The sequence below is a fragment of the Mytilus galloprovincialis genome, chromosome 8 (assembly GCF_965363235.1).
Source record: "Mytilus galloprovincialis chromosome 8, xbMytGall1.hap1.1, whole genome shotgun sequence".
In the NCBI taxonomy this organism is placed as follows: domain Eukaryota; kingdom Metazoa; phylum Mollusca; class Bivalvia; order Mytilida; family Mytilidae; genus Mytilus; species Mytilus galloprovincialis.
In genome coordinates, this window is record NC_134845.1 from 10,620,122 (window position 1) to 10,633,791 (window position 13,670).

Consider the following 13,670-nt stretch of genomic DNA (forward strand, 5'->3'; position numbering starts at 1 on the left):
AAACAGATTTGGGACATGGATACAAAAGTTGGAGCTCCAGTGTGTGTTGAAGAAAATGAGAGAAGTCATGATGAAGATCAACAGACATGTGATATCGAATTGAAACGTTGTATTGATGAACATGCTGCTTCCTCCGATAAAGTGGAGAAAGTCGGTCATTGTCATGAGGTCAGTGAACTAAGTGATACACCGAAAGCTACTTGTCACGTTAATGTTATAATAGATAAAACAGATAGCGATTTTCCTTTAAATCAATTATAATTTTCCCCTTTTCGCAAATATTCATAAAAGGGGTTCTAAACTTTACCAACTTTACTAAATGAAACATACAGTGAATGGATCAAGTAATTGCATGATCAGATCAATTGAAGAACGAGTGTTGTATTCCTTACTTGAACATATATTTTTTTACGAGAAGAAATAAGGATTCGATGCGACGAAGATGTAAGATGAATGATTTAATAACATATGATTAAATGTGACATTAAATTCTTTATAGAACTTGAGAAAGTGTACGACATGTTGGCTGTGTGTTCGTATAAGAATTAGAGTTGTGAAGCAATTATGTCTAATAATGTGGTCACTGTGATGAATATTGTGTAAACGCCAATGATGAAGCTACTAAGAAACACTTTGTATTTAAAAGAAGTTAAAAAGATCACATCATAAAAAATAAGCTATTAAATTGTTAGTTTTGCTAGATTTAATTCTTTGAACAATTATTACACCAGAATTTTTGTTATCACAAACAAGTAAAAACATTTACTAAATGTTTTCATTGATGCAAGGACATCCTTCGTAAATCAACATGCAGATATTTTATACGTTCAGATTTTTCCACCGAATCTTTTATCGTTATAATCTTTACAAAGCACAAAAATGTCGACATTTACCTTAGACTTGAAATATGAGGCAGGTGTTACCTGAGAAAGTGGAAGATTATTTTTTTTAATTCTAACATATTTAATTTGTTAATAAAGAACCGGAAATACCATAAAGTTTCAGATGTTGGTCCTATTTTACTTAAAGTCTCATGACAAACGAGACCAGGAAATAGAAAGAAAAAGTGCAAATGCTGGGAAAAAAAGTTAAATAAAAGTTAATGATTATAAGTTCATTAGTACATTGAAAATTGTATTTTTTTTAATTGAGTTTTCTACTGTTATAGGGGACGTCGTCCCCTAATTAGGAAGGGGAACAGTTATGATACTGTTGTCAGGTCGTTTAAGATGGCATATTTTGGCTTTGATATTAATTCACTTATTTGGTCTTTGCATCGGAAATAAACACATTTATTCTAAAACCAGTTCTTGGCAAGATACGGATTATGTTTTTCTTGTGTATTTTATAATGATATGATACCTAACTCCCAACAGAAGGAATATGAAAATTATAAAGGCATATAAACTTCCCTGTAATCAATCTTCTATGGAGATAATATGCATGGAACGCTTCAAAACATCATCATTTTCCTCTTTGTCTTATTTAGATGTCATTACATTGTAAATATTATCTCATTAAAAATTTGTTTTGTTTATGTATTTCTCAGTATAATGAGACATTTTAAAAAATTTTCTTGAGCAAAAATTGGCCTCCTCTTTTTTGAAATGATAGTACTTATATAACATACCTAATTCCTTTTTACTCCGAACTAAAAAAATAAAATTCCTATAAAAAAAAATGTTAGCAAGTAAACTGCTAGGGCCTTCTATTTTCTGGGAGATTAGCAATTTTTTTAATGTATCATGCTTTTCAAACTATTTGTTTTTATAGTTGACATTCGTTTTACCAGCTATATTTTCGTTCCTCCGTTTTGTTGTCAATTGATAGTAAACTACATAATTTATACACAGTGAAAAGGTACAGAGAATACATGATTTGAAATTTGCATCAAACTGGGATCATGAAACTTGATCCTGTTGTCATACATGTTTCAACTTTATCATTATGATTTCCAATGCATGTCTTTCATCTTGAATACCTCATGTATATTTACAGTCATTCATAAGACAACTTGGCTGGGTATTGATTTTTTAACATTGCGGATATGTGTAATTATATATTGTTAAACTGTTTATCAATATATGACATTTTAACAAAATAAATAATATTAATTTTATTGAATATTGTATATATTGTATATCTTAATTACTATCCATGACAACGTTTGATTAATTGTAATTATTAAGCTTATGTTTATTGGAATATTCATTGAAATTTTTTATTGATTTTTTATCTGCATATTTAAAGAATAATCATGAAATCAATTATTGATTGTTAATATGCCAAGTAGTGATAGGCACGATTACTAACTAAATTAATCGATAATCGAATACATGAAGGATGTCTGTGTGATCGGGTTTTTTTTTATACTTAATGAAAAGTAATTACTTTAGTATAAATTACATGCTACAATATTTTTGACATTCAAAAAGTTAAACATAGTTGTGATAGAAATTTAGAATTTTCCAAAAGTAGTATCTAAAGCAAAGTCACTGATGAGTTTTATGTAGACGAAACACACGTTTTACGAGGCGCCGAATGGGACTTGAACTTTTTGTAATCAAAATTAATTTTGTGTAACAAATGTTGTAACAAAATCATTTTTGTCTTACAAAACTATGTGATACAGACTTGTTTTAAGAGAACTTCAATTTTGTGATGACATTTTGTGATGAAAAAATTCATTTTTGTCATGTCAAACAGGTATGCATAAAATAAAAGTATTTGCATTCAAAATTGACTTTGTTACCTGATAAGGAAATTAAAACACAAAACAAAAGTCAATTTTGTCAACACTAAAATAAACACGAAATTGAATTTTGTCATGACAAAAATGAATTTTGTCTACGAAAATGAATTTTGTCATTACAAAATTCAATTTTGTGTTTATTTTTGTGTACACATAATCGTCTTTTGTGACACAAAATTTACTATTGTGGCACAAAATTGACTTTTGTGTTACTTACACTTCTGTTTAACAAAACTCAAATTTTTCTACACAAAAATAACCACAAAATTGAATTTTGTGACAAAATCTCAGTTTTGTATGCAAATAAGTTCACAGAATCCAAACTTAACTAATTTGCATACAAAATTGATTTTTGTCGCCCAATTTTCAAAATAGGTAACAAAAGTAAAGTCTGTGTTACAAAAATGAATTTTGTCATGACAAAAGTTACTTTTGTCCACTGAAAGATGATTTTGTATGACAAAATTTAAATTTGTAGTATGCTACAAATTTTGTTAAACTGAACTCATTTTTGTTGAACATAAATTTTGTTAAACTGAACTCATTTTTAGCTCACCTGGCCCAAAGGGCCAAGTGAGCTTTTCTCATCACTTGGCGTCCGGCGTCCGTCGTCGTCCGTCGTCGTCGTCGTCGTCGTCCTGCGTTAACTTTTACAAAAATCTTCTCCTCTGAAACTACTGGGCCAAATTTAACCAAACTTGGCCACAATCATCATTGGGGTATCTAGTTTAAAAAATGTGTCCGGTGACCCGGCCAACCAACCAAGATGGCCGCCATGGCTAAAAATAGAACATAGGGGTAAAATCCAGTTTTTGGCTTATAACTCAAAAACCAAAGCATTTAGAGCAAATCTGACATGAGGTAATATTGTTAAACAGGTCAAGATCTATCTGCCCTGAAATTTTCAGTTGAATCGGACATTTCGTTGTTGGGTTGCTGCCCCTGAAATGGTAATTTTAAGGAAATTTTGCTGTTTTTGGTTATTATCTTGAATATTATTATAGATAGAGATAAACTGTAAACAGCAATAATGTTCAGCAAAGTAAGATCTACAAATAAGTCAACATGATCAAAATGGTCAGTTGACCACTTTAGGAGTTATTGCCCTTTATAGTCAATTTTTAACCATTTTTCGTAAATCTTAGTAATCTTTTAGAAAAATCTTCTCCTCTGAAATTACTGGGTCAAATTTAACCAAACTTGGCCATAATCATCATTGGGGTATCTAGTTTAAAAAATGTGTCCGGTGCCCCGCCCAACCAACCAAGATGGCCGCCATGGCTAAAAATAGAACATAGGGGTAAAATGCAGTTTTTGGCTTATAACTCAAAAACCAAAGCATTTAGAGCAAATCTGACACCAAGTAAAATTGTTCATCAGGTCAAGATCTATCTGCCCTGAAATTTTCAGATGAATCAGACATTCCGTTGTTGGGTTGCTGCCCCTGAAATGGTAATTTTAAGGAAATTTTGCTGTTTTTGGTTATTATCTTGAATATTATTATAGATAGAGATAAACTGTAAACAGCAATAATGTTCAGCAAAGTAAGATCTACAAATAAGTCAACATGACCAAAATGGTCAGATGACCACTTTAGGAGTTATTGCCCTTTATAGTCAATTTTTAACCATTTTTCGTAAATCTTAGTAATCTTTTAGAAAAATCTTCTCCTCTGAAACTACTGGGCCAAATTTAACCAAACTTGGCCATAATCATCATTGGGGTATATAGTTTAAAAAATGTGTCCCGGCCAACGAACCAAGATGGCCGCCATGGCTAAAAATAGAACATAGGGGTAAAATGCAGTTTTTGGCTTATAACTCAAAAACCAAAGCAATTAGAGCAATCTGCCATGTGGTAAAATTGTTTATTAGGTCAAGATCTATCTGCCCTGAAATTTTCAGATGAATCGGACCACCCGTTATGGGGTTGCTGCCCCTGAATTGGTAATTTTAAGGAAATTTTGCAGCTTTTGGTTGTTATCTTGAATATTATTATAGATAGAGATAAACTGTAAACAGCAATAATGTACAGCAAAGTAAGAACTAAAAATAAGTCAGTATGACCAAAATAGTCAATTGACCCCCTAAGGAGTTATTGCCCTTCATAGTCAATTTTTAACAATTTTCTTAAAATTTGAAGATTTTCAATAACATTTTCCACAGAAAGTACTGTTATAGATAGAGATAATTGTAAGCAGCAAGAATGTTTAGTAAAGTAAGATCTACAAACACATTACCATCACCAAAACACAATATTGTCATGAATCCATCTGTGTCTATTGTTTGATATTCACATAGACCAAGGTGAGCGACACAGGCTCTTTAGAGCCTCTAGTTGTTGAACATAACTCATTTTCTTTATACAAAATTGAATTTCGAGTACAAAACCAGACGAGTCCCATTCGATGCCCCGTACGTACGTCTGGCGTATCAAATTATAAGCCTGGTATCTTAATAACTATTAGCTTGTAGTAATGTTATATTGTAGTGTTTATTTGTGTGTTTCTCTGTCTTGTATGTTCTTCCATTTGTTTGTTATTATTATAAGCTTTCATCGTCATTTAAGCTTATACAGTTGCTGAGCACAGAAAAATGTAAAAGACATATGTAACCTTTGTAAACTTCTTTTCCGTGCATTTAAACGTAGAACAGACATGTTATAAGTTACCAATAAAGGCAACAGTAGTATACCGCTGTTCAAACTCATAAATCCATGGACAAAAAACAAAATCGGGGTAACAAACTAAAACTGAGGGAAACGTATTAAATATAAGAGGAGAACAACGACACAACACTACAATGTAACACACACAGAAACGGACCAAGCTTCAGACAAAATCCAATACTTAATATAGATAACTATTCTCTTCGGATGTATTCATTTATCAGTTATGTATGTTTTATGTATTTATTTATGATATATTGTATTTGCATATATATTATATTTGTACTGATGAGCATCATTTGCTCAAAGTAATAAAGAATTGAATTGTATTGTAGTCCTGTCATGTAATGTTGTCATTTTAATGTTATATTAAATATTGACATAAAAGCGGGTGGTTTGGCTAGCCTCAACACCAGGTTCAATCCACCATTTTTTTTTCTTAAAATGTCCTGTACCAAGTCAGGAAAATGGCCATTGTAAATATTATAGGTCGTTTCTATGTGTATTGCATTTTAGTGTTTATGTTGTCTTGTTGTTCTCCTCTTACATTATATGTGTTTCCCTCAGTTTTAGTTTGTAACCCGGTTTTGTTTTTTCTCAATCGATTTATGAATTTCGGACATCAGTATACTACTGTTGTCGTTATTTAACTTATGTTATGCTGACAGTAGTGTTCTTGGTAGAAGCAGTCGTCAAGACAAAATAATTAATGAAATTCCTGAAATTTCGGTTTTTAAGCGAGTGGTGATAAGTTCTTTCAATGGCATGGGCATTAAACATAATTATAATCAACACACAAAGCCTGCATCTCACTGATTACAATACTTTGATAATCGGATTTATAGTCAAGAATAGATGGCAACTGAGAATTCTTGTTCTATTTTTAAAATTAAAACAATATATTTTAGTGTCAACATATGACAATTGGTATCCATTCGTTTGATGTGTTCGAGCTTTTGATTTTTTAGCAGGATAAATGCAGAATCTCAAAACAATCAAATTATTCCTAACCAGAAAAAAGACATAAGAACTATATCAAATCAAATTTCGACTATCAAATATATTTTTAACTTCGATTCTATACTTAACTTGTGGAAAATCCGTCATTGGAAAAACCAGATTATTTTTATACAACTGGAAAATCAGGTAAACTATTTTTGTCTACAATACTAATACAAATATCTGTTATTCTAAAATATATGGCCCATAAAAGACATATCAAGTAATATGAACCACAAAAAAAAAATAAAAGCTTAGACATTCTTATTAGTTAGTTATGCTATCAAATTACCCAAAAAATATAAACGCATCAATGAATACAAAGGTGGACGAAAAAAGCAGTTGTATGAAGAGAAATAACTCTATTTGTTTTCGCCGGAACAAAAATATATTTATATCCTCATAGTCGGGTATCAGAAGTGTAAAATGTCGTCTAAATTTCGAGTTTAATCCTCCCAAATAACACACGGCTAAAAATGGTCTGAACTTGAAGGTTAATATATCTTCATTATTTTCTGCCCTGTCGTAAGACTTTCGCAGTGTCATATTTTTTCTAAAAAGTTGTTTTAATGAATAGTAGTTTATTGGAAAGTTTTCAACCCATGCAATTTTGAAGTATATTTTTTTAAACATTTTATTATTTTTTCCCTTAGCTATCATCACATGTCAGAATATTCTATTGGACCTATATGTGAAGGAAATCCCCAACCTGTGTATGCAACTACTTACTTGTGTAGTACAATAGCTTAGAATTTACATTCATCTATTTTTTCAGTCCACATGATGCAATTATATACCTCAATACATAACTATAACAAAATTTCTGCGTGGGACACATGTTCTGGTACACCAAAACTGGTATCTGCCACCTAAGTGTTGAATGTTTAAAAGTGATGTAATTTTAATTGCAAATACAGACACAAACGTTAGTTTTTTCTTCAAAGTAGTCTGTAGTGCATTATTGCTTCTGGCTTGATACCTCACCCAATATTCTGAAATAATTTTGAAGTATTGTCCTGTATGACACATGCTTGCAACCTTATTGAAATGATTTAAACGCTTAATGGGCTGGTAAACAGCTGTTTTTTGTGTTCTGTTAAATTGTTCCTTTTAAAATTGTTACACGATGATGACTGCTGAACAAATATTTTGACTATTTTATTTATTGTGTCTGTTTAGTTAATGCATCATTGTAAATATAACGGATTTTGATGAGACTGTCATCAAAGTGAGAGGTTTAGCGCTACAAAACCAGGTTTAATCCACCATTTTCTACATTTAAAAGTGCCTGTACCATGTCAGGAATATGACAGTTTTTATCCCTTCGTTTGATGTGTTTGAACTCTCGATTTTGCCACTTGATTAGGATTTTTATCTAGTGATTGACTATGAGGGTCGGTTGAAAACAAAATTTTACGACAAAAGAGATGATTTCAGCTTCCCAATAGTGATTATGGACTTTCCGATTCGATTTTCCTCTGAGTATTTTTTGTGATTTTTCTTTTTATGGGTTGAAAACTGGATTATTGAAGTTTTGTTTATAAAAGGCCGTTTTGCGAAACATTTGGTTAAAAATATCAATCATTAAGGTTTATGTACAAAAACAAACATTATTAAAGGCAACACACAGTATCGTGTTTATTGAAGAAGAGATTAACTCCTTTATCCTTTAAATCCTTCTAAGGCATGGACATCCCCGAGGGTATCACCAGCCCTGTAGTCAACATTTCGGTGTTGACATGAATATCAATAATGTGGTCATTTTTATAAATTTCCTGTTTACAAAAGTTTGAATTTTTCGAAAACTAAGGATTTTCTTCACCCAGGCATAGATTACCTTGGCCGTATTTGACACAACTTTTTGCAATTTTGTATCCTCATTGCTCTTCAACTTTTTACTTGTTTGGCATTATAAATATTTTGTTATGAGCGTCACTGATTAGTCTTGTGTGGACGAGATGCGCGTCTGGCTTACTGAATTATGGTCATGGTACCTTTGATAACTATGTACTTAACTATAAGCATCTTTTTTGAGGTTTTTAAAACTAGTTTCAGTAACAAAAAAATGTGTTTTGTGGATGCATGGTATATCAAAATACCCTTTTCGAAAGGGTACTTGCTTTGTTTGATAAAAGAATCAAAGCATAAACTATTGGGATTGATACACGTTTCCCAGTATACTTTGTCATCTAAAGCAGTTGTGGGAATTATCTTAGACAAGGATTTAGAAATAAAGACAACAGTTGTATACCGCTGTTCAATATTCATAAATTGCTGATGGAAACACGACATCTAGCTCTATTAGATGAAAACAAATGAACAACAGAAACATTAAACTGCAACAAAAACAAACATCAATATACAGAGAAACGGATTACTTGATAACGACTTCCATATTCCTAATTTGGTACAGGACTTTTAAGTACAAATGTAGTGAATTGAAACCTGGTTTTATGGCTAGCCAAACCTCTATATTTTATCTTGAAGGACTCAACAGGGAAATCATTTGTTTGTTCTAGCATCACAGTTTTGATATCGTTTATTCTGTTAACTTGCACAGTCCTTCTCCGTTTTCCTTTTCTCACATAGCACGTCACAAAACTCAACCAATGGTACAAAGCTTTGAGAAGCATGGATATTCTACAATAGTCGATAAAAGTGATTCAGAGTGTTCTAGTTCTGATAAAATCAATAGGGTATTAATAAATTTAGACAAAATAATTGTACCAAATGAAAACAAACATGAGTATTGAAAGGTTCATGATAATTTAATGTATCTGATTTCTCATATCAAATTCCTATATGCACATACCTAGGCACATATCTTTCTATTAAGTAAATATACTTAACCTGCGGAAATTGACAAACAATGTAATTTTAAAACATATAAAACATGATAAAAAGTAGCCATTTGCAATTCTAATATGACGTGCTTCTTTCGCTTTGTAAACAACACTGTGATAAAATTCTCGATATATCTATACTTAGCGCAGACTCCGAGATGTACATAATAATGGCTGTTACAATATATACTTCCCACGTAAATCCACATGTATTGAAACCTATTTGCAAACCCTTTGCCGATTTTATTGTTTTAAAAATTGCAATTAAAAAAGACAAAATCACTGTTATTCTTATTCGGATGCATTATAAAAAGAAGTAATGCAAAACAGCTTGGAGAAACCAACAAAATAAAAATAAAATAAAATTCCGCGAAAGTTTATTCATGTATTTGGCGCTATCAAAGTCATTTCAAAACATGACGTCATACAAATGAAATGAAACGAGTTGAAAGTTTTCTGTTGCGTGAACCATTTAAATTTCGTTTACTATTGTATTAAAATTGATTCTCAAGGTAGGATTTGTTTGATTTTCTATTCTATTGCATTATTCGCATTTTTACGGATTTCAGCAAGTCAACATGGCGGCTCCTTAGTTACTAAATGTCAACTTTGGATTTTACGGTAGCTTACGAGAAAAACATGTAAATAAAAATGGCAATTGTTGGTTTTGAGAATGAAACAGATTTTTTTTCGGCTGTTGTTCACGAAATAATCCATGCAAACTACGGATTTATTAGAATGTTCGAGCTTTATCTAACAGGGAGTAAAAAAGAACAGCCGCACACACATCATACCCACCCTCTTCTTCTTCTTCTTTATAATTCAGCACTCCATCAACATACTGATGATAACGTGCCGGGCACTGATTTTACTATGCCGCGCGTGCGTGGGATATACATTTTATTTACAGTGAAAAATACAAAAATAAAAATAAAAATTTCAACATTTATAACTTCTTTTTCTTCTGTTTTTGTACTATACATTTTGGTTAAAACTATATACATTGTGGAATTTATTTAAATGTTAAGATGTTTATTGAGAACAGATATTGGAATCTGTTCTCGGAAGCTTTCAAGAGTAGTACATTGAACTGCAGCTACTGGGAGAAGGTTCCATTGCAAGATGGTTCTAGGGTAGAATGAGTACTTGTATGAGTCTTTAGTGGTTTGTATGGGTCTGAAAGAGTAAATATGTGAATGTTGTCGTGTTCTTGTATCAGATTGTGTAAGTAGGTCTGTCGGATATATGGCAACAAGATGATGTATAATTTTGTAGAGGAAAATGATGCGGGTTCTAATTCGCCTTTTCTCAAGTGTTGCCCAATTTAGAGTTTGTAGCATTTCAGTGACTGAGCTGGTGTTATGGTATCTGTTGCAGGTGTACCTTGCTGCTCTGCGCTGGACCATCTCAAGTTGGTGTGTTTGAGATTTGGTGTGTGGGTCCCAGACGCAGCTGCTGTATTCTAGCTTTGGTCTTACTAGTGCAATGTATGCTTTTTCTTTGACTGTTTTTGAGTTGACTTTTAGATTCCTTTTAATAAAGTTCAGCTTTTGTGTGGCTGCAGCTGTGATATTGTTTACATGTTTGTTCCATTTGAGATCAGTTTGTATAGTTATTCCCAGGTATTTTGTGGATGTTTCTTTTTGAAGTACATGTTGGTGGAGAGTATAGTCAAAATTTAATGGGTTTTTCTTAGTTGTTATCTGAAGGACTGAGCACTTGTCTGGATGGAATGACATGAGCCAGTCCTTCTCCCATTTTGCAGCTGATGTGAGATCTTCTTGCAGTTTTTGTGTGTCTTCTTTGTTTCGTATTGTTTTATAAATTATGCTATCATCTGCAAATAATCTGAGGGTACTGTGTTTGATGTATTCGTTAAAGTCGTTTATGTATACAAGGAAAAGGATCGGACCCAAAACTGTTCCTTGGGGAACACCAGATGTTACGTTTATTTTGTCTGACTGAACACCATCAATGATCACTGTTTGTGTACGAGATGTGAGAAAATCTTCTATCCATTTTAAGGTGTTGTCATCAATGCCATAATGTTTTAGTTTGTAGTTCGCTTCAGTTTTTTAATGATCGTATTTGTCCTATTAGAATCGAAATAATTCATGGAAGCCATAGATTATTGGAAATTTACACATGGCCTGGGCCGTGATATTCGTTAATTTTATCCCTCGCTAACGCTCAGGATAAAATTCGAATATCACGGCCCAGGCCATGTGTAAATTTCCAATAATTTATGGCTTCCATGAATTATTTCTTAATTATATGATGGAAAAGATCCTAGAAACCGTTTCTTTTTAATAGTCAAACATAGCCCTATTCTTTGAGATACATTGTTTCATTGTTATATAGATAACATATATTTTTGGAAGCAGTGTAAATAAAGCTCACATATTAGACCAGACTTGCTAATTTTCTAAACCGGACGTATCAAATTGCCTCTTATATTTCAGACAAAAAGTATATACTGACCATATTTTTATTCAACCAGTTTTAAGAAACCTATGCTTGAGCGCCAATAGTAACTTTAAGAAAACAAGAAGTAGCTTCTTATTAATCATATAGAAAATTGATGTCGAAAGACCTTCAATTGTTTATTAAACAATAGGTTTTTAATCATTTTATGATAAAGTCTTTCTCATTTTTCGTGGAGAGACATTTTGCATTTGTTCCATTGACCTTTTTTAGTACTTTTTTTAATGTAAAGATAATATATAGAACCATATATTTTTGGAATCAGTGTCAAGTATGCTATCAGTTAATACCGGAAGCGGTATCTCCCTCGTTTATACAAAATATTAAGAAACCATATTTTTTTTGTATCGGCTTATAGTAAACTATACCCGGCCACGCCCACTTGTATTTTTGTCTATCTGATGAGTTTAGCCTTTTTCAACTGATTTTTATAGTTCGTTCTTATGTTTTACTGTTATACCACTGTCTCCGTTAGGGGGAAGGTTGGGATCCCGCTAACATGTTTAACCCCACCACATTATTTATGTATGTGCCTGTCCCAAGTCAGGAGCCTGTAATTCAGTGGTTGTCGTTTGTTTATGTGTTAAATATTTGTTTTTCGTTCATTTTTTTTACATAAATAAGGTCGTTATTTTTCTCGTTTGAATTGTTTTACATTGTCTTATCGGGGCCTATTGTAGCTGACTATGCGGTATGGGCTTTGCTCATTGTAGAAGGCCGTACGGTGACCTATAGTTGTTAATGTCTGTGTCATTTTGTTCTTTTGTGGATAGTTGTCTTGACACTTGAAATGACATTTTAACCCGGATTATCAATTGCTTTTAAAAATAAATATCCGTTTAACTTTGTGTTGTATTTCTGTTTCAAACGATGTTGCTTCGATTCTTGTTATGTGATATCCTTAACATCATTTTTTAAATGTTGGAGTTGAGGTGGACAGACGTTCAACTGTTCTCTGAGTAATTGGTTTTTGATTAAGTCTTTCTAAATTGAATATAAGGTCATGGTCAAATGTCAAAGTCATGTTTTAATGCTTTGCTTTTGCTTCTACATGTACTTACTATTCCTTAGAAACCGTAATAAATATAGAAACTTACGTGACACAGCACCTTACAGAATATCAACCGGAAGTGAAGTGACCTTGAGTAAACTGGAAGTAGCAATTTTTGTACTTAAATCATATATTATTTCAATAGGCAGCATTTCTTTAACATTATTGAGCGGTAGAGACAATAAAATTGTAATATTGTATTTCATGTATATATACCAAATTATTTCGTTGACCTAAACTTATAATATTACCGTTTGTTATGGGATAAACTCAAAAACCAGTTCACTTAGAGTAGTCGAAGATATTTTACCGTTCTTTAGGTGGCATAACCCCCATTAACAGTTTCTGAAACGTCAAAATTAACTTGACCTCTTAAACCAAAGGTCGTATACAAATCGACTGTTTTGTGATATTCCCGTGCTTGCATTTCCTATCATGATTTTCTTGATAGAGGTTTGCTTCTCACAAGGAAGCTATTATACCAAGAGTTCCAAATGGTGAAGTTGAAATCATCCCTTCGTAAATTTTACGGACGCCATCACGAGTTGGTTGACCGTTATGGACTAACCGTTTCACAAATGATATCGGATATGTTCCTTACGTCGTAACTACAATCCCCTTCCCTTTCATGAATATGACCTACCGAATTAGACTATTTACCGGATTTGTAATCACATAAGCAACACGACGGGTGCCACATGTGGAGCAGGATCTGCTTACCCTTCCGGAGCACCTGAGATCACCCCTAGTTTTTGGTGGGGTTCGTGTTGTTTATTCTTTAGTTTTCTATGTTGTGTCATGTGTACTATTGTGTTTCTGTTTGTCTTTTTCATTTTTAGACATGGCGTTGTCAGTTTGTTTTAGATTTATGAGT